Source organism: Empidonax traillii, unplaced genomic scaffold (assembly GCF_003031625.1).
Source record: "Empidonax traillii isolate 1590-97213 ecotype Southwest subspecies unplaced genomic scaffold, ASM303162v1 scaffold3:size4013460, whole genome shotgun sequence".
Lineage (NCBI taxonomy): Eukaryota > Metazoa > Chordata > Aves > Passeriformes > Tyrannidae > Empidonax > Empidonax traillii.
Window position 1 is genome coordinate 2,580,120 of NW_020955196.1, and position 23,397 is coordinate 2,603,516.

General features: G+C 40.7%; 1 protein-coding gene across 3 annotated transcripts in view; it reads right to left on the reverse strand.

The window, feature by feature from the left end:
* LPAR1 (lysophosphatidic acid receptor 1) overlaps positions 1 to 23,397 on the reverse strand; it is a 69,918-nt gene that overhangs the window by 11,249 nt on the left and 35,272 nt on the right. The gene's annotated exons all lie outside the window — the stretch shown is intronic.

The following is a 23,397-nucleotide window of genomic DNA, read 5'->3' on the forward strand; positions in this document are numbered from 1 at the left end:
GGGAAGGCTCACCGCAAGAGGTCATCTGAGGCAGGAGCAGGACAGCTGGCACCCCACAGGCAGGGCTCACAGACTGGACTCTGTTCTGCCTGCTTCTGCAAGGTATGTTTCTGCTTGGGACTTGGGTGTTTTGCTGCTTCTCTAGTAGCTGCAGTCTCCAGTCACAGAAAAATTGTTCACAGACATGCTGAAAAAGCCCTGTTTTGCCCACTTTTCCAACAGAAATCTGTATGCCCCCTGCGGTACTCTGGTACTTTCCCAGGCGTTGTCCCAATGCTATGCTCAAACAATACGGTTTGTTTAGCAGATTTCAAACAACTTTGGTACACAAGATTGTTTAACTGTATTTTCTTTTGTTGTTAAGGACATTAAGTGTTACTGGTATTATGTTTGGATAAGCTCCAGTTTCAACAGAAGATTCCAAATGAAGCATGGGTGGATGCAACTTAATATGTAAAGGATTGCTTTGATTCTTACATGAAAGGAAATTAATAATATTAGCAGAAAAATATTAGCTTCTGTTTCCTTAATAGGAATAAAATTTGTTTCCCCCATGCTAATACCATACTGCAAATAGGAGAAAGTGTTACCAAAGTGCAGAGATACTGAAAATGACTGCATTATATACCAGCTCTTTCTCAATGGCAGGAAAACTGTGTGCTTTTATCTTTACTTAGCCATACTGACATTTATCTGATTATAGCTACCTGGTGAAGCTGCAGTAGACAACACTTGATGGAACTGCATTAAGACCAGTGACACAAAATGGTTTCAAGAAGCAGAATCCACCGTGATAGCTGTGCCTTTCTGGGAAAATGAAGAGCACAAGCTCTAGAGTGAAGCAGACAGAAGGGGAAAAGCCCTCATGGATAAGAAGATGTCACTCTAGGGTAAATCTTCTTGGAAAAATCTGCCTGTCTTAGGACATGTTAGGATAGCTTCTTCCCCTAAAAATCTTTCTACTCCTCATTTGTTAACAAATGAAACTACTGACTTGGGCCAGAAGCAGCCTTGGACAGACTGTACATGAACAACAGCACTGTACTAAGTTGCCTGTACACCTCACCACCCAAGCAGTTTCAAGGTCATAGGGACATTACTCAGGCTACCAGTGAAGCACCTACATATATCAGTGACAGAACCAAGGGATAGCAGACAGACATTGCACTTCTCAAGAAAAGCACTGAGTGAAGAACTACCCCTATTTTGGTTGTGGGAAGTATATCCTTAAAGGTTATCAGAAGGGTAAATTCCAGGTTTTGGCACTTAATTCTGTATGTGCTTGTTTAAAGCTATGTAGATGAGGCTGGAAGTGTATTTGGGCAGAAAATATAATTTTTGGTCTGTACTTCCACACTGAAGATGAGACATGGTTTAAAGAGATGCAGCTACCTCTTGGCCCTCATAGGTGCCTCTGGACTCCTCTGGACCATCTCATTTTCCCTGTCTGGACACAGGTGCCCTCATTCTGGAACTTTGGTCTTAGATGTCAGGGAGAAGGAAATTCATTGTTTCATCAAATTTTGCGACACTAGTCTCTGAGAGAGAAGCACTGCAAAAGTGTACAATAGGTGTTTCCTGTCCTGCAGCATATAATTTTACTGTGGTAACAACAGTATTTCTCATACTTCAAATGGGAAATTCAGTGAACAGGACTGGAAATGTTTCCTTGCTGGTGGTAGATAGACAGATTCCAGTGGCAGCTTCTCTGTGATTTCCTCTTTTATTTACCATTACAGAATCTATAGTTTTAAAGTTTTCAGGCAAACACAGAAGAGAGCACTAACAAAATTTAGCCTCTATTTCATCTCATATCATCAAGAATCACATTTCCAAATCGTGCATTATACTGGGGGAAAAAAAGGTTCATCTCCAGCCAGCTCTTTCTCTCACCAGCACACACCTGTATGGGTCCTGGGAATGCAGCTACATTCTCATCACTACAAATAAGGGAATTCCAGTCTCACCCACCTAGAGGGTTAGCCATTAAAACTGCTTCTGGTTTAGATGAGTGATGTGTCCTCTCCCTGTGACTAAGCTTCCCCAAAATCACTGCATTTATTAGAGATGTGAGCTTGATTTGGCATACTGAATTGATCCTTGTGTTTCTATTGGCTTACAGGAACAGCCCTCTACCTTTGGCAGTCTCCTCTCCTGTTCTAAATTTAACCCTGCTAAGAAAAGTATGGCACCTAAAAGTGTCCAAGAATAGTGCTCGTACTGTGTTAGCACCACTGGCTTAAAGATTTCTATATAAATAGCCTCTGAAACCACAAAAAAGAGCACTATCATGCTATTTTGAAGGTTGCTCAGTCTGCATGTTTCTGAGGATGTGACTCCCTTGACCTCTGGCAGACAGTTTATTCCAGTGTCTCTATAAAACACTGTAGATTTTGGCTATGATAAAAAGGAACAACAATGACGAAATAAAAAAAAAAGGCACTGTCTTCTCTTTCACTTACTACCATCTACACATGAAGGAGCAAATGCATAGCAGCAGAATACTGAAATAACTGTCTATGCCAAAATTGGGCTGATTCCCAGCCACCTTCATCTCTTTCAAGGGTGTTCATGAGAAGTGCCAGACAAAGGTCATTTAAATCCAGCCCCTATCTACCCATGCAAAGAAAGCAGAGGTGATAACATTGCTCCTTTCTCTGTAGCATGCCATGCCAGCAGCTCAGCTTTGTCCTGAGTCCTCTGCTGCTGGGCATGAGTGAGCTGTCTCTGTTCCCACTGAACTCTTGGCCCCTCTAATGAGACTGTCAAAGATGACAGTAACAGTTTTCTCCTGTCACCTGTCTTCAGACTAAGGGCTTGTATCTCACGATGACACGAAGCAAGCAAGCTGCTGCCAGGGCAGACCTTGTGGCTGTGCTCACGAAAGGGCTCCCCACAGACCTGCCAGTGAACATGCTGCTTCTGGAGGGCAAGAGCTTGAAAATTCTTCCCTTTTAGCGCACTCTGCTTGCCAGGGACTTCAGTCCTCAAGGGATAAGGGATTTGAATGCCATCCAATGTAAAATCTTTGCAGCTGAAAGTGAAACCATCTAGAAGTTTTCAAAATACAAAAGAAAGTTTAAACAATTCTCTAAGATGCAGTCTGAGGTGATCTGCTAAAAATGCATATCACCATTATGTAAAGTGGGACAGAACTTTTTAAAATAGCCATTAATAACAGTTCTATCAGATGTGACAGATCTGCTACATACAGTGCAATCACACCACTGGCTGCCAGAGACAGAAGATACCTGTGAAAGCATTTACTTCACACTTGGAATGTCTGAGACTGCATGCAGACAATGACAAAGCACTGGCATACAAGAAGCAAGCCTAATTTGTGCTGTGTAATCTGATGGCCCTTATAGCTGTCCAGTCCTCTCTGACTGATCCTGCATGCCATGCATCCATCAGCCACACTTGTGCACACCTGATCGCTCTATGGGAACAGCTTCTAGGTGCAGGGCTGGGATGTGTGGTCCAAGAGAGGGGACAGCATACAAGCAAGGAGACAGACGTCAAAGAAACTGTAACTCCACTGACTCTCACTAGCAGTTGCGAAAACAAACAGTTGCAAATGGTACAGCTGCATTGAAAGCTAGCCTCTAAAAGAAAACAAAAGGCTTTTCCATACTCTGTGAAAAACAAGACGTTCTGGCAAGGTTATCAGTCCTGAAAAGAAGGTCTTAGTATGTCTAGGCCATCTACTGTATTGCATCCTTTCACTTTAAACAATACAGGGCTGTGATCAGAGATGCAGGGTTGTGAAATAGAAAACCATACAACATCAGTTGTTCCCCATTAGAAGAGAGTTGTCACCCAAAGGACCAAGACTGGTACCAAACCACAAAGGCAATTTCCAGTCGCATTACCTTCAGCAGCTGCCTATGTCTGCAGCTCAACATTGGGGCTGAGGAGGCAGTAAATTGACATTCTAGCAGAAGGGGTGAAACAGGGCCAAGAGCATCAAAAAACCCAACCTCCTCACATTCCAGCTTTTGTACTGCTCCATGTTAAAAAAACATACAGCACTGAGCTGACAAGCAGACAGGCTGTGCTCACTAGCAGTGCTCAATGGTACCAGCACGTGTCCAGGAGGTAGAACCTGGGGACACAGGAAATATGTTTTATTGCAATGCCAGCTAATCAAAGCACCTACACTGACTAGTCTTCCTACTACACATCCCCCAGTAGTACCTGTGGGATTATTCTGATTGATTTAATTTAGCATTTCTCAAATAGTTCAAGTTAGATTACTTCAGAACACACAAGCTGATGTATGAATTTGCAAGACTTCTGCATGACTCTGCATGACTGTGGTTTTTTTGTTGTTGTTGTTGGTGGTGTTTTTTTGTTTTTGTTTTTTTTTTTTTCAGCTACTTGCGGGCTTGCACCTAGAGCAAACAGGAAGCTGCATGACATAATCTGAGACCTTCCAGGAAAAAAGGCCCTCCACTGAGGCATTTCTGGGTTTAAAAAAAAGAAAAAGAAAAAAAAAAGGAGATAAAAAAGCTATTAGTACATTGTAAGAAAATTACTTGTAAAATTATTCTACTCAGCAAATTAATTGCTTCTAAGAAGTACCTCTGATATTCTAAATGAAATACACAGCTTTTTTCCCCTCTTCAGAAAAAACACAAAACCCCTCTAATTATTTTACAACATACTGAAGGTGCTAATCAGAGGTGACTTTACTTTTTTAAAAAATGTTTAACAATGGAAGGAATACTGAGGCAACACTGACCAGTGCATAGAGGAGATGCACAAAGGAAAAGCCCTGATGCAAACTCAGATCAGCCTTTGCTGGACTTCATTTGGAGCTCCTGATGATACTTGCTGGGTTCTCCTTATTTTTTCTAGAGAGCTCTGAGCAGTGGCCATAACAAAGTCAAGCTAGCAAAATTAGGGATGAATGCAGCAAGGCAGAGGGGCCATTTCAGTGCTGTAGGAAAAGGCCGTGCCTCCAGCTGCTTGTCTTTAACAGTCAGGCTTTGTAGCCTGGAGAATGATCACAGCTGTGCCTCAAATAATAAGGAGCCAAACCAACCAGCACTGCAAGCTTCAGATCTGCTGCACTCTTATAAGCTGTTCTTCAAACTATGAAGAGAGAAGAAGAATGCAGATTCTTCTGTTTCTGGTATCTTCTAGGAGAGGCAAGCAAAAAGGGATGTGTCCACTTACTTGCCCTTCAAAATTAATCAACATTCAACTTCCTTAGCTATCCAGTGACACCACAAGAATCTTTACTGTCATCAGTGTTCTTGCTCTTGTCCTGCCATCCAAACCCTGATACTGTATCTGTATTCATTGATGCTCTATCTACACACATGAGAATACAGTGCAGTGAACAGGAACGTCAAGAAGAACTTTGACATACTGCACATTTGGTCATTTCATGGTATTTTCAGCACACATTTTTCTGAAAACAAGCATTAGCAAAATAAGCACTCGTTTATTTTTATCATTGTCTACCCTCGTCTTAAACTGTGACTCTTGGGGATAGTCCTGCATAGGGCTAAGAGTTGGACTTGATGATCCTTGTGGGTCCCTTCCAACTCCACATTTCTGTGATTCTGTGATCTCTTCACCCATAGAGATGCCTACTGGGTAAGACTTGAACACTCAACTCTTGGCTATACCAAATGCTTCTTTGGGAAATTCAGAAAGCTGGCTTGTGTCTGCCATCATACTTTTAGCATGTTATACTCATCTCACAATTTAATGCATTTGTTGCCATCTGTATTATTCATATTTTAAGTATACAAGCGTGCTTCCACAGAGAGTGTATTTATCATGAGTAAGCCAACAAGAACCTGCATCTCTGTTGCTATTTTGCACCTGGCAGTGAGAGTTATTGAATGCCACCAGACTTCTAGTCTTGCCACAAGGGTTCAACTGGGAGTGCCCAGGCTTAAAGTGTGTCACACAGTATGTCACGTAGTATCGTACTACTTGTGAGTCTGTAATCATGGTAGTTCTTATTGAAAATGACTGGACTTCGGAGTGCTGCACTGGCTCTGTATTTCTGTTGCTTAGTATTGAATTGGCTATGACCCAGAAACTCAGCCCAGCCGTCAACATCCCCTTTGATATCTGAGGACCAGCTGGAACACAAGGGGGTTTATTTTCTGCTACATTTCCTTAGTCTTGACATGTCAGAAAAATTTGCCTTACTCTTAACATAACAGCATCACTTAGTACTCATGAACTCTAAGCAAGTCCTCTTTGTGGAAGTGGGCAGCTGTGCTCACAACAATGAGGGATCCCTTGGAAAAACCTCAGTCTAAGGACACAAACTGCAATATGCACAGACACCTATCAGTCAGAAAGGATGACAATATTCTAATGCAATTCTTCCATTTAAATTAAAGAACAATTCATACATGAAGTAAGCTACCAAATCATTAAATATTTTCAGATATTTTTATTATTGATATCTCTCGTGTTGGTTCATGAAGTGTCCAGACCTATCGCTAGTCTAGAAAATCTTTTCTCACAGCTCTTTAAAATGCTGGGAATGTGTCTATTGTTTCTAAGCACTTTGTGTTTTATTTTCCTGGGGCATGAAAGATAGAGGTGTTTAAACAAAGAAAATAACCTACCCATCTTCCAAGCATGTGGATTTTTGACTTTTCTGGTCTTTTTTTTGAAAGTGGCCAGTCTGTGTCACAGACGTGGAGGAGATGGTTTCAAGATGTGGCAACATCTATCTCTTCTTATCACAGATTTCAGCACACACAGAACTCCACTATATCATATTACTGCAAAATGCTGCCTGCAAAATTGCATAGCTATAGCTTTACAGGCAATTCTATCAGGATACTAGTGCCTTTTCTATGCACTTTACTAACTTTTGTTAGTACTTTTGATCAAAAAAACCCAATTTAACTCTTTACAACACTACCAGAAGCTTTCTGCTTGGGCTGACTTTTTTATTTGTTGTCCTTTCTGCTTTCTAACATATATTTGCAGAGATATTTAATGAAATGTCTAATGCTGCATCCATTAGACATTTCTCTCTTCTGCCTGAAAGCATTCACAGCAAAAAGAGGCAGTGAACTTAAACTTCAAATCGAAAGAAGGATACCAAACTTCCCGAGTAAAACCTCTGGCAAGTATAATATTTTCTTCGGTAATTTTTGTTATTTTGGGGGAAATCTGCACTCAACAGTCCAATGTACCATGGAGACATCCCACAACTGACACTTTGCAAGATTCCCTCTACTGTTTGAGTTATGGGTAACTCTTAGTAGTTAGCCTGTAGATGCAGGAGACCACTCTGCAAACTTTCGGGGAAAAAGCATATTGTTTCAAAGTAAAGTGCATAAAGTACAAAGCTTATGAATGGATAACAGTCAGAGTCTTAGTACATTTCATCACTGTTTTTAAGGTCAAGGCCAGGTTTGAAAATCTGGTTCGTGTCCCTGCTAAGATTTCAACAATGTTTGCAGTGAAATCCTTGTGTTTACACAGACAAACACAGAACTTGTGCTTCAGCCAGCTTTCTCCACTCATTTTAAATGGAGGAGGTGTTAGAAATGTGAGACACTGTTGTATGCACTGTGTACTGGAAAATTGCTGTATCTGTGGGTGAGCATCCATTCTGACAGTAAATATTCAAACAGGAGCAATTTCTTTATGGATCAAGCCTTAACTGGCCATTATTTCTGTACAATCCACTTTTTCAATTACTGATGATCAATTTGGTCCTGAACTTAGGAACTGGAAGTATGAGACAACTAAATTGAAATAAAATAATATTTAAAATTTTGTTATTGACTTTCCTAGAACACTGAGGAGAAGTTACAGTCTTCATAAAACAATGAAAATTTTGGGGAACTTTGAAAGACAGGCAACATTAACCAGAGGATATGTCCCAGCCCTGGTTGGTTTCTGTGGGCTCTGGTGGACCCAGAGGAGCTACCCTAAGCAGGAAACCCAGCCCTTAGCCCCCCAAAATCTCAGTAGTAACAGTAAATTGACCTATGCTGTCCAGTGGCCAAGGGCAGCAGGCTCTTTTGCATCTTGGTGCCCCTCTCTCTTGGATCATCACAGCCAGGGAAGCTGGGAAGCAAATGCCTGCCTACCCAGCAGGCAAGATACCCAGTACTCCTCCTGCTGAGGCACCTCTCTCCTTCAATCAGAGAGATACATCAATGAGAGACGTTAACGGTCAATATCTAATTGTACTATTTTCTAAACTTTCCATGGGAAAAAATTAAAGTTCCATATCTAAAATTAAGGACTCTTACTGATTTCTTTTTTTTCCCCAATTCCTAGCATTTCAAAGTTCTTAAGGAATTCAGAATTTGTTGTAAATATAATCAACTTGCAGTTGGGCTGCAGGGTATGAAACAGGCAATTTCAGCAAAACAAATGAAGAAACAAAAGACTAAAGCATTTCAAAAGCTAGAAAAAAGCCTGAACAATTCAGCAAAACCATAGTGAATTAAAAGCACTCTATTAATTAAACCTAGTTGGCTTGTAAAATCAACATCAGTCTCCATAAAAGAAATGTAAGAGGTCAGATCCTCAAAGCGTATTTTCAAGAACAGTTTGACTAGATCTACTCTTATGGTTTAAATATGTCTATTTTTAATGCACACTGGAAAAAACCCCATGGTATTTCTATGGGCAGGTAAAAATGGAACAACAGGTACTTCTGCCATTTCACAACCTGGTTACAAAAGCTCATGAAAAAAAGACTTCTCTTCTTACAGGAGTAAATCTCTACATACTGGATATTTATGCCTATGACAAGGATTTGCAGGAAGGTGTCTACACTTTATTTTCTGGAAACAGGCCTGGAATTGCTTTTCTCTGCCAGGAGAATCTGGCAGCCTGATCCAGCTCAGAGGCACGTGAGATGGGGCCCCCAGTGCTGCAGGACAGGGCGGTCTCGACTGTGATGGCCCCACAATCCTCCCACAGCTCAGGCTCCCACGTCTTATCCTGGTGGTTGGGCTGGTTTTCAGAGGTGCTGCTCTTGCCTGCCAGCTGTACTGGGGCAAGGCCATGGAGATAAAGTTATAAATAAAGAAAGGGAGTGGAAAGACAGGAACAGAGGGAGGGGAGAGAGAGGAGAGTGAAGAACCAAAAAAAAAAAAAATTAAATAAAAGAAAAATCACAGGAAACAGGATCAATCAGTACTGTGTTCTCTGGAACGTGTTTAAAAGCTCCTATTTCTGGAGTGCATACAGCTTTATCCGCACCTCTCACACTACTGGGTGGGGCAAGCAAGGCCAATGCTGAGCACCTGAAAGCCTTCAGCTCTTTAACAGGACTACACAGCAGCACAAGGTGAATGCAGCAGTCAGGTATTTGATGGCTGAATAGGCTGAACGCTGAAGTGTTCATCCAAAAGAATGCTACATTACTTATTGCAAGTTAAGTACTTTGCTTTGTTTGTTTACTTAAATTGACCCCTCCTCCCTCTAGAGGGAAGCTTTTCTGCTGGCAAGACAGAAACCCAAACAACTCATTTTGTGCAGAACAGTGCCTAAATAGCCAAGAATCAGATGCAGATTACCCACAATGAAGGACCATTTTTAATCTCCATGTTCTTTAGAAGCCAGATAGCCTATTACCAATATGCATTCCCTTTACTTTTGTGTGCGTATGTGACAGCAATAGGAAGGAAACTGAGCTGCCACATACTCTGATATTACTCTCTCCTTGCTGAAGGAGAGTAAATCCAAAATGCAATTGGAAGGCCAAGTATATCCACAAGGCTGAGCATTTGGCAGGAAGCGAGAAGCAAAGAATTATCCCTTGGTGCCTACATCCGTGTCCCACAACATTCTTTCTATCCCGGGCAAGGGCTCTCTAGAAAAGAGGTTGCTAAATGCAAAAATACAGGGACATGCAGAACAATGTCAGGGGCCAAGCAGGAGAGGGATGTTACCCAGGTAGCCTTTTCATGTGCCTCCTGAGGCGCAGGGGTGAGCACCCTCCCTGGGGATGAAATTGGTGCAGGCAGGAGGTCCTGTAGAAACCTGCGGAGGAGGGAGCAGAGACAGCTGTGGGACTGCCAGCTGTCTTGGGGAGTTTCTATCTTCTCTATTCACCTGGGGCAGACAGATTTTTTCAACACAGATTTCATTAATCCCTTAGTGTACCTGAGAAAGAAAAAGAAGAGAGCCCTAGATCTTCATGACTTCAGAGCTAAATTCTGCAGACCACCCTATATTGTTCCACCAGAGCAAATGCAGAGCAAGCAAAAAGCCAATTTGATTCCATTTTGCTATATGTTTATTGAAATAGTAATAGAAATCCAACTGTGATCTCTTTGAGGAACAATGAATACATTCCACTGTTATATACCACAAAAGATACTTCCAAAAGATGTGTTGTGGAAATAAATTTTTCTGTCTTCATGGAGCACTCACACAAGTTCCAGAAACTAACAGAGATGTCAATTTCTTCCATATTTTACCATGTACACATTGTGTATCAGCTTCAGTGGTCAAGGCACTGTATCTCTTCTACTCTCTCCTCACACACGTCTCTTTTTCTCATATAGTAATTATTAACTCATCAGACTCAGTAAGAACTTTAGTGAGCCCATTTTCTTGGTAAATGGTTCTTCAGTTTCCTTAATGTCACTTTGAATGAACTGGCACACGGGGTGGGGTGGGGGAAAGGAGGAGACTACAAGTCTGTTCTTCCTGTCACTGTCAAAGACTTTTTTTGGTCTTTCAAACTTGTGCACCACCCTCCCATGTCCATCCTGCACACTAAGATGGCAAATCCTTTCAGTGACTCAGTGGCATCTCTGTGGCTTCTGGCAGCACAATTCACTGTTCAAGTGATTTATGTTAAGTCTTCAAGAAGTATCTTCCTTGGCCCTGAAAGGTGAATCCATGTCAATGCAAACCTCTTCTTTTTTTAACACTGACACTGCAACTGTGGTAACTTTGAAGTCTCATTTGTAGCTAGTGCAATTACTAAATGGAGGTTGTGCCTTTAATATCGTATGTGCTCGAGAGGCTACAACAGCAGAGCAGCTGACCAAGCAAGACTTTTGCTATACCGAAATTATACAAACCCCTGTCCAAAGCCAGGTGACAAACCATATGCATGAAGTGAAGCAGCAGATGGAAAAACGGAGGCTTAACTCTGAGCTATCTAAAGTGCAGATCATGACCTCTCCATCTTCATCACAGATGGAAAACATACAAATTTCTTAGTCTCACATGAAGGATGACACTGAAACACCTGAGGATGTTGCATTCACCTACTGTCTTCAGGTAAAAGACTAACTTGGGTCTCCTCAGATGCACTGCACCACTCCTCCAGGGAGCAGGAAGGACAAACTATTAATAGATGTTTGGACAGCTCAAAAGGTGGTTGAAAAGAGAACTATCAGAAATACACAGCAGTTGCTTCTGTGCAGCAGCAGTAAACGAGAGAGGTATTGGGGAGGAAAGACTGAATGACATCAGAAGGAAACCCAGACAGAACAAAGGTTTTGGACTCAGAAATTAAAAAGCCAGTACCTCTCTGCTTTGACATTACTTCAGAAATCATCCATAGGAAATAAAATATGTTACTTTTTTTATAGGGTGGAAGGGCCTTCTTATTCTTTACCTTTTTTTCTTTTTCTTTTTTTTTTTTTTTTTTTTTTCCCCATGGCAAAAATGGGATCTCCTGCAAGACAAAGTAGTCAGCACTGAACTCCATTTCTCCATTTTTCTATTAGGCTCCTGAGGATGAACCAGAACTTGGTATACCCTGCTGACATGACTTTGAACATTAAACACTAGGCAGACAAGCTTTACAGGTCTGTCATCTGAAGAAAAACAAATTTGCTATCACAAAACTTGGCTTTGATCTGTACAGGCAGGAGTCAGAAATATCCACACAGCACTCCCACCCTGCTTCCTACAGCATGGTACAAGCAGATGGGAGTTGTTACGCTTTTGTATTTGCAGAGAAGATGTTTACCAAAAGTAAGGAGGACTTTACTCCTTTGGCTTGTGCCTTTCCCCATTGTCATGGTTTAGGAATGGTACTCCCCAGCTCAATGCTGACATGATGTGGCACTAAATAACCTCTAGGTTGTAGCCATGTCCCCTCCTGTCTACTGCAAAAATTAATCCTGTCCCGGCCGAAACCAGGATACCCATCCATTAGGCTCGTCACAGCTTGGAGTTAAGTTACTCTTTGTAGCTGCTTTGCCAACTAACTGAGTGCCAGAGGCCATCTTACACATCACATAAAGTCCACAGTTTCTTACGATGTATTGAAAGACATATATTTCCCCATTAAATGGTTGTAACCTGAAGGTAGACACCTCATAGCTTAAAAGTTCACACCCAAACTCATGTCTATGCTTGTAAATGTTTAAATGTAACCTGTCCATATCAAAAGTAGACCTTTTAGCACCGACTGATATTCTGTCTTTTTAATACTGTTTTTCACTGAATTGGTCACCCAATGTACCTGCTAGATGAACGGAATAAAAAAAACAGCCTGCTCCTCATACGCTTAAGGTGTGACATTATAATTTTTTTTTTTTTTAAATGACGCAGAATTTTTTCCTCCCTGTTCATGGAAACTAATGGTGATGGACGTGCTATAGCACCAGCACCAAAGAAGGCAGAATGGGAAGAGCAGCATGTCTCATGGGGGAATGGTAGGCACTATCAGGTCCCTGGTGTGGTAGCCTGGTCTGTTTTGAGGAATTAGCACAACTGTTCCAAGTTGGGAAAGGTGAGCACAGTTTCAAGTGCACCCTTTTCTCTTATATAAGCAGGACATAGTTATAATAGAAAAGATCTCATTAAATATGTTTATTTTGATACTTACTGAAGGTAACCAACTTTGTAAAAAATCCAACACATAGTCAAGGAAATCCTCGATTTAAAAAACATTTAATATATTCCAAAAATTTTCCTTGAGCTTTCCTTTTCTTAAGTACAGTTTTCAGTGTTAGTCTGTTTAAAAGAAGAAACTGGCAGCCATTCTACAAATATGCAATAGTTTTACACAGGTTTATTTTAACTCTCTATACACTCAGCTTTTGCTTAGAAAATTCATCTCTAAGTTACTTCTTGTACTTTTGTATAAAAGTAAAAAGTGGGCACCTTAAAGTAATTTCAAACAAGGGAAGATGGGAATTATCAATGCCAGATGTCAAAACAAGTTTTTTCTGAGGTTATATCAATACCAGAAGATGGGAAATAGCTCCTTCGAAACTGCTTTTAGAAGAACAAGGAAGGCACTGAGTCCAGGGGAGCTTGGCAGCTCTTCCTCTGTGTAACAGCTAAATTCTGCCCCCTCGTCTTTAGGAGACGATGACTTTTTTCATGAAGGAAGATATTTCAAAAATCTTAACCGTTCTTGCTTATCTATGGTTATGTTAACAAACTTGCAATCTGATACCAAGTATTTTATTAAAACAGAATGACCCAAGCAGATTGCTCTTACTCAGATACAAAGACAAGCAACAGACTTGTACTCTGTCTCTCCCCTAAAACTTGTCGGAACCTTTTTTTTTTTTTTTTTTTTTTAATTGAGGCTTTTAATGCCAACATGAAGGAATTATTGTTTCAGCCTTTGCAACACACAGAGGCTGCTCTCCTAACATCAGACCGCAGCGGCAGATGACCATTCCCATGGCAGGTATGTCTGGGAAAGTTTTACAGACCAAATTCTCACTTTCCCAGTTGCAGAATGTAAGGTCACCCTATCCCCAAACTTCAAAGCACTCATCCCTGGGTGTTCAAACACCTCCTGTTCACTGATGGGTCTGGAAACCAAGCATTTTCACTTACAGCAGTCCTTCCTTCTCCAGTACGTCATTAAAGAGCACAGAGTGATGGATGACACAAGAGCATGGAAATCAAATGCCTCTGATTTACAAATTATGTCATAGCTCCTGAAGTGTCATGACCTTTCAAACAAGCTCTGAGCCCTTTTAGCTGTTTTCTAGGTGCTGATGGGAAAGGATACGTGTCTACCTCCGGATCTGCCATGTTACACTAGAAAGTACACTTGGACATAATATCAGCATTTCTCCATGTGGATATAGGAAAATGAACTTCAGAGACTTTTTTTTTTTTTTCCCCCTAGGCTGAGCAAAGTTGAAGGGTGACACACACAAAGTTTTCCCAAATAAGAACTATGGAAGGCATTGGGATTTTTTTGCTGTTGTTGCTTCCAGCTTTAAAGAAGTGCATCAAATTGTAAGTGTGTGAGAGAAACAAACTTATGGAAGGACTGAAAAAAAAAAAATTGAAAAGATCTTTGTCTGATAGAAAACAAAAAAAAAAAAAGGAAAGAGAAAGCAGTCCACCTGTGAGCAGAGTGACAGCATCCCCACCAGTATGAAACATGAAAATTGGAAGCTGTTCTGCCAGCACCAGAATCATATTTCCCTTTCACATTCAGATTCAAACTACATTTATTTAAAAAATGCACAAACTAGGCCTTTTCACTGAACAGTCTTTTCATGCTGGGACTAGAAGGAGGGAGGCACAAAGGCTGCTGTCTGGAAGCTATCATTCACTGCTGACCATTTCCCATTGCACTGCCTGGTTGCTGCACCTCAGATGTCTCAGCAAGCTTTTCCCTCCACAGTAACTTCATGTTTTGATGTTAAAAGCCATAGTTTCCTCGAAACCTTAAAGGCAAAAATAATTTATATTTAAAATTGTTAATTCTTTTGTTTTCATGGATTATCCCACAAAAAAACAAACAACCCAGAATACTTGACCACACTGCTCATGCGCAGTGATGCAACAATGCAGAAGGAGCACCACTGCTCCTCTTCCACAGAACAGTCTCTTGTTGTCAGTTTTCCACTGGTGGAAACAAACAATTCAGTGACTCACTGAATGCAGTTTTACAATGCAACTAGCTAACAGCTGGCATTTTTGTTCACATAATTTCTGAAGCTGAGGTCTAGCATTAAGTTTCGCTTTGCATTTGAACAGTTTTGGCTGAAATACAGGAAAGACAAACGGTATCACAAAGTGAAAACAGAAGCAAGTGGCTAGACATGGACCTTACACCCCATACCTTCCAGACTGCAAATGCTTTGCTTTAACAGTTACAAAGGATGTCTCAGTTTTAGCTGAGGGTGCAAGAAATGTAATCATGAAAGTCACTGAAGGAAATAAGCAAAACATTGAGAACCAAATCCCAGTGTAAATATGTGTTTTCTACAGGACAAAAATGTTATCTTGTGAGCAGCTATTTTGTAAACTACTTATTGTTGCCTATTCTAAAGGTGGATTCCCATCTTCTGTTTCAAAAAATTCAGTTAAAAACCCCTAAGATTAGTAGGACTTGGTCACAGGCTGACATTTGACGTATAAGTCTTTCCAGACATACTGATTTTCAAAATTGCTCTTTAATAACAATTTCTACCCTGGGTCTTCAGCTTTTCTCCAAGTTTACCAAGACCTTCGCTATAGAGCAAATGTTCTGTAACCCATCCCTACCTCTGCTGTTTAAGAGAATCCCAGGTTGATGAGAGCTCCCTTGTGGATGTAGCTAAGTAGAGTGTAATGGCAGAGTGTATGTTACTAATTAACTTCGATTTGGCGTGTATTTTCAATAAGAGAATATCACTCCGTCAGCAGTTTGTTATTCTACCTGGATCCAACAGAAAATGTTAAATTCTATTTTTTGGGATAAAGGTATGATTTCCAATCCTATTATTATTAAAGGAAAATAAAAATCAGTTCTCTAGGCCTGTTGAGAAATATTCCTAGTTTTACCATCGTACTTAATTTTTAGAAGCTTCTTGGAAACAAGACAAAACTTATGAGAGCAATTAGAATTTATTTTTTGTTTTTAATATTTTTTTTTAAATCAAAAGGTGAACAGAAGTGCAAGAACTACTTAAGGTTTACCCCTTTCTGACCATTCTCGGAAAAATGAAGAGAGCTTTCATTTGCCCTTTAAATTTATTTCTTCCCTGAAAAGGTAATAAATTATACTGAAGTCAGGGGAAAGACTTTTATTAAACAAGGCCTCATTTTCATCATACTTAAAGGAGTGTATTTACTAGAGGGATTTTCCCCCCTCAAAAATAAAATAAAATGAAACCACATTCCTGCCTTGGGAAATGATGGAAGTTCCTCAGAGCACGGTTTCAAAGGATCCTAAATGAAAACAAATAATTCTTATTCTTAACTGAAGGGGGAAAGAAGGGGGAAACTTCCACATGGTTTCCCCAGGGTGAAGCAATGAATTCCATTGGGATACCTGGAATACTTTAGAGAAAAGACAGTTAACCAGGGTTGTATCAGCTTTAGCTGCGGATGCAATATATTTAGCTGAGAGAGTCAGTGAAAAAATTAAGCAAAACATTTAGAACAAGACACTCTACACATCCAACTCTCTATTCAGAGAAAGAGCTGCCCTGATGCAAGGCATCAATAACCTCTGCTTTATCCAGTGGAGCTTGCACAAGCTTGTTTTGGAAAAGAAAGTCACTTATGAAACAAACTGACCACAGTGTCAATGCTTCCTTATGCTTTTTCTTTTCAGTATCCCCAATAGCCAAGCAGTAATGGGAAGAGATTTGGTTTGGGGCTACCAGACAAAATTCAAAGCAATCCACCAGAATTCATTTGCAGGACTAAAAATGACAATAAAAATGATCAGTGAGTAAGATTTAAAGAGACAGATTAGGTGTCAGAGAGCACACATAATACCCCTTTTTACTAGCAGCATGAAAACCATTAAGCTATCAAGAAACATCTGATGAAAGTCCAAAGGGTCTTAAATTTAAGACACATTATTATCACTGCATAATTATGTACAGATTACAGCTTAGATCCTTGGCAATTTTTCATGCCTCCATTATTTTCACTGAAAGCAGAAATCCTAACTGATATTTAATAGTTCCTCATGAAAGTTTGTCTTCCTTTTACCAAACAGTGCTAGACTCATCTAATATAGCAATCAAGCTGTACTTAGCAAGAAAATGGGAATAGAGAAATTTACATTTATTAACATAAAAATGTTACTCCACTTGTTATGAATCATTGACTAAAAATCCAATTTTTTTGTTATGAAATCTGAATAATTTCACAATGAAACCTTCTAACAAATACATGCAATAATATAAAGACTTCAATTCCACTTCATCTACTTGCAAGCCGAAACTACCCTGTTCTTTAGGTCAATATCAAAATGTCATTAAGACGCACAGGGGAAAAAAACCCCAACAACAAAACCAAAAACATAATACTTAATACATTACAATAGAAACAGCAAGCCCTGGAAACCACCCACTGCCCAAAACTATATGTGTTATTTTCCTCTGAGGAAGCTTCTGAGGAGCAATCGGAACTACTCTCAAGGACTTCCACTAAAAGAAGAGAAAGAAACCCCAGCCATCAAAAATCCTGTAGCACAGATAATGTGTGCTATTAAAAAAATAATTTTAATTAAGATTTCACTTTTTCATGCTAATACTAGATGATACAACTTGGAAGTATTGCTGTCACACTGCAGCTCTAAAAACATAATGACAAACCTTCCCTCTCCATACAATAGTAATAAGAATTTATTTTAGAAGCTCTATGAGTTCTCCATTTAGACTACAGTCATGAGCAACATTTCCCAGTTTACTCGATTGTGGGGTTAAATTCACAGTTTATGCACTTTTAAAATATAATTATCTAAAAACACTGGTACTGCACATAACTGCACCCTGTGTGCTAGAACAGAAAACCATTGATGCTCAGACTTGTATTGCCTGCACCAGTTCCAGAGTTTATTGCCTTGTTTTTCTGCCAGCACTAAATCAATACACAAGTGACGTTACTATGATGCAGGGGTGAGGCAGGGTTGGCGACTCCGAACTGTTCTCCCTGTGCTGACCACAGGGTAACATGGTATTTACGGCTTCACATTGTCCCTCTTCCAGAGAAGAAGCTGAAAAAATGCTGCTCTCATATGATCTCCAGCCTGAGCTCACTGCTCAGGATGGCTTTGTAAGGAAAAGGTAATAAAGTCAAGGAAAAAAAACCCCAACTGGATGCTGCTCTGATCCCCCAGAGGGCCACTGCAACCTGATGGAAGGACATCTCCAAGATGACATTCTCAATTTCAGTCATATCAGGAAAAACACTGCTAGAGAGCTCATCTCTCCCAACACCAGCAGGACTCCTCAGGGAGGAGGTGAATAGGTGTAGTGGTCTTCTTCCAGTCACCGGGATCACAGTTAAACCTTGGCTTCTCCAGAAGATCCTTTCATAAGCTGCACTGTCCTACCAGGGCTGGTGCTTGCTCTGGCCTACAAGAATAACTGTCCATGGGTAGGGAAGGTCTGCCAAATTTTGAGTGACACCATAACCAAACAAGATCATCTCCATTCCAGTCCAGGACCACATACTGAGTAACTGGTGAAATATATTTCCTAAGGCTCAGGAGGGTCATGAGCCTTATGATTCAGAGGCCAACAAAGATAAGCCATTCCATTTAACCACTGGACAGCACACAAGGGGTATGGAAATAAAGACATTAGACATGCCTCTGTCAAGACATGATGTGCTGTCAATCAGATTGTAGCACTATTTCATGGTCTTTTTATTTTCTATTGATAATCAAGTGTTTTTACTCACTTTCCTTTCCCCCTCATGCAGTAAAGATCCACTGCTTACATCAAAAGAGACAATGCAGACATTGAAAATATCTTTTAAGAAATGTGCTTTCATAGAACTTCAATTTTTTTTGACCCTGAAATGAAATGCTGCATATCAATCAATCATTCAGAAGGTTAAATTTATCAAAAATGCACTTTATTTGCTTTAACTGTCTAGCTACAGCATGTGTGAACATTCGTGTGCATTAACATAGTTATTTGCTGTTTTTCAACCCCATTTGGTGCCTACATGTGAAAGGAAAGCTATAAAAGTAAGTCTCATGCAATTCATAACTGAAGCGGAGAGGGCAAGAAAAAAGCTGTTGCTGAGCAGTTCTACCCTTCCAGATGTTTATACTGAACTTCCAGATGTTCTTCTTGCATTTATTCCTTCGTTATAATAAGTAAGGAACTGTCTTCAAACACAGTGGGTCTCCTTTAAAAAAAAGAGTTTATACAAAAAGAACCTTCATTTTTTCATGTGTGCCCACATTAGTTTCCCAGTCTTACAGAGTTAACCTCATTCCTGTAAGCAAAGGGAATGATGTTACAGGCGTGTGTCTTTTTACTTCCCAGGAACATAAAGGGTAAGCAATTAGGAATCTACTGTTTGCTCTACTTACATCCTGAGGGTTAGCTATGGTGCTTGAGTCAACAGGCATGCCTAATTTTGCCCAAACACCGTTGAGAACTCACACAAAACAGAAGGCTAATAGTCAAGATTAGTAAAATACACACAAGAAGGGTTGTTGCTATTATCGTTATTTAAAATTCAGTTACAAAACCTCAGTATCACAATCTCACAGCCTAAATTTTAAATAAAGGAGAATGCCCAAAGATGCATATGGAGGTCCATGGCAGAGTTATCCACATTATAACAACATGAGGTGACAAACTAAGGTTGGGTGTTTCATCAGCATTTAGGCAGGAGAAATACAGGCTAGCTTTCCAGCATTAGAGAGACCCTAGCTTTTCCTGCCTTATTCCAGGCCAAGGAAATCCAGACCAGACCTAGTTTTTCCAGGCCTAAGCTCTGAAATCCTTAATTTGCTGTTTTCACTGCTTCTTAAAACAATAGTTAGATATTGTCATTAATTTTTGGGTCAAACCTGCATCTGGCCCAGCCAAATGCATTCAGCGTCTAACTATGACCTCCACCAGAAAAACAGTTTAGCTTTGTCTTTAAATGTAACACGAGAAATAGTAGAGAACGGAAGAGAGAATGCCAAGTTTCAGCTGTATCTGCTCAGTTTCTGCCTGTTCCCTGATTGCTCATTTAAAGGGAACACGTGGTGGTGGTGAAAGGCAAAGTGTCGTTGAGCTGCAAGCCAGACCAGACATGATTTTATAGCTATGTGCAGTACACAGATGAGTCCCTCCTTAGTCCCAGTGCAAAGGAAAGACATGGTCTAGAGAAAGAGCTTTATGTTTTTTGTTACTTTTGAAGGATTTCAAAAGCAGCCTTGTTAAAAGAAAAAAGGGCTCAGCTATGAAATCACTTCCTTTTGTTTAAAATCTTCTACTCAAGCAAAAAAAACCACAAAAGAACATGGAAAAAAAAAATCTGTTCTCTGCTTTTGCCTTGTTCCTAGGATCCAGCATGCCACCCGCTCTGTGGGATGACACAGTGTGCCAGATCCCGACCGCTCCAGCCAGCGCGTCAAGCAGCCACAGCCCTCCCCACACAATCACCCTCTTGTCAGAGGCGGCTGGCATCCTCCATGCACATGCTGACAGCATCACTGCCTGGAGGACTGCACCCCCTCTAGGGCAGCTCTTCTCCTTTTGGACAAGGCAGCAAGGCGGGAGGAGGGCAGGCCGTGTTAGGCAGCTAATGAACAAGAAACTCTTGTGTTAATTCCCTCCCCCTCCTGCCCCCAAAACACAGCGAGGATGGGGACAGGGGAAAAGATGCTCTTCTGCATGCAGGAACAGCGTGGCTTGGGAGTACAGCCAGGAGGATAGCTCCAGGACACCCGTTTATGGAAGTTTAAAAGTCAAATGAACAGTTCATTGCTGCCCAATTCACAAGGACGTTACTTACGGCTAAGCAGCATTTCAACAAAGATTCTAAGAGGAGGAATGGTTTGCCTCCCTCTGCCAATGCTCATACATTTACCCAGACTCCCAGTTCTGTTTTCTCTTGGATGCCTGGGCACCATCCCTCTCCTCCAAAATGAATTGTCTTCTCCTGTGTAAAGTAGGATGACACACAGCATCTCCCTTTCCCACTCAGCTATGGGGAGGAGAGGAGGGAGAAGGATCTTCAGAATAAACTGAAACACTTCCTTTCCTATCTTCAACTCCTGCAAAAAGTTGGTCTCTGCCTCAAACAGCAATGTATTATTACCCTAATCTGCACCATTGAGAAAGGCAGGGGTTCTTCTTTTCCTCTTATTGAGGTTCATTAATGCAGAAGAAGTCAGATTGCATGAGATAAATGTTCAGTAAGTTTCTCCATGCAGCCTAAGCCACTCACCTTTTCTGCCCTTCCCAAGATGAACTTGCAGCACTACCTTTTGGAGAAGGCATTCAGGAAGTATGACACTTGAAACAAAATCTTCTGCTTATGAAAAGTTTAGGCCAGACTTACAAGGAGATTGCAAATAGTGACAGCACCAGCTCACCCACCTGATTAACAGGCTGACCACACTGCCTGCTCCACACTGAGATATATCACCCAATTAGCACTTTGAAGTGATGTTTAGCTTTTTTCTTTAGAACCAGAAAACAATCCTCCATTGGAAATGCAAATTCAGCAATATGGGATGGCACTCCTTAGCTGATGACAACTAATGAACATTTCTTAACACCTTGATGCACAAACATTTAACTCCCCAAAAGTCTCTGTGCTTGCCCGCCAAGCCTAATGCTTGGCTTCAGTCTATTATTTATTAAATTAAAAAAACCACCAACACAACTCTACACAAAAACCCCACAGCTTTTTCCCAGCTTTGTCTTGCAGCTGTCTCAAGGTGGTGAGGATGTGGAAGCATTGCTGCTTCTTTACACTATAGCTCTAAGACTGACCTCAGCCAGACAAAGAAATCACACTGCTGAAAAACCAAAAAACCAAACCAAACCAAATTAAAATCCTATCCCTTTATGAAATACTACCAAGGTGGGAACTGCAAGTACAGGGTGAATAGTGTCACAGCCTAGGAGTGCCTTGTTTCCGTCAAACAGATTTAATAAAACACTGTTATCACTCTTTGTAAACAGTGTTTTATGCAGATTAGAAGAGGTGCTAAAGTACAGTGTGTGCAAAGCACTGAATGAAGTGCAGCAGTAACAAGAAATAAGTTCCTGTTTGAATTTGAGGAAAGCTTCAACATCTGCTACCTGCAGTCCTGAAAAATCTTCCCTCTATGAGGAATCACAGGTATTACTGAACTACATCTGCAGCTAAACTGGAGTCACATTCAGTTTAGCTAATGTCACTTAACACCAGGAATTGTTTCACTATTTCCAGAACAATACCTGAAAAAGATATGGTACTTATTAAGGAAAAAAAAGGGTCCCTTTGCGTTCCCTGTGCACCTGTACTGTTGTAGTCACAGTGGGAGGCCTGTACATCTTCCCTCTGACCTCTGCTCATAAGGAGAACAAAAGACAGTCACTGCTTACCCTTCCAGCTGCATATATACCTCTAGTCTCATACATTCTTGGGATTAGCTGACATCTGATATTTATTCAGTGACTATTTATTCCTAGAAGTCTGCATTGCACTGGTGTAAGTGCTTACTATTTTCCACTCACTTTTTTTTTTTTTTTTTTTTTTTTTTCCCCCAAGTCTAAGCTGGTCTGTCACCTCACAGGAAAAGCTGTATGAATAGTAATTCCTTCAGGAGGGAAAACAAGGTTCTTTTTCCCCAAAAGAAGACTGCAAAACCTGAATTTTCCTTTTGTTCTTAACTTCATTTTGCCTTCCGCCAGGAGGGTCATTGAGGTGGGGAGGGACAGACTTCCAAACCACCAGGAAGTCAAGAGAGGTTTTACCCATCACTATAATTTCCCTTGCAAAACTCATAGATATTCTTTCCCTGAAGAGTAAGACATGTAGGAATACATCTTATCAATGTCTGAATAGGTTAGTTCAATGCACAATTCATATTCTGGTTACAAAGCTAATCACTAGATCAAAGCACAACACATAAATTCTTACACTAACATGTGAGTTGACACAGTGACTTACACCAAATCTCTGCAACTATTCTGTCATGTTTGTGGTAGAAACCACGAGTCACTGTGTAAAGCTATGGGAATCATGATGCCAAAGTGAGAAATAGGACTAAGTTTTGGGCTTTGTGGACTGAATACTGTTGCATTTATGGACTACTAGGGCAACTTTTTGATGCAAGAGGGTACTAGGATCTCAGGAGACCGATGTACTGTGCTGGAAGACCTAATAGGTGAGAACACATGCTGGAACAAGGAGACAACCCATACCATCCCTGACACCTTCAGCTCACTGTCATCTGCAGCAATAAAAAAGAAACTGCAAAGAACATCACCAGGCAATGTTACTCAGTAGTCAGGCTGTGCTTCTGCATAAGCAAACAGAGCCCAAGACAAAACACAAATAAAGTAATAAAAATAAAAATGACAGAAACCTCCTAGCTCCAAAGTGTGTTACATTATTTCCCTTGCATTTCCCTGTTTTCCAAGCCCTGATGCTTAAGCACCTCCTGAGCAGTGTGCTGGAGAACATTAGTGCCTTATGTTACAGATAGCGAGATGTGCCAAACGTTACAGACCTAAGTGGATGATATTTGCAGTTTTGCTTAAC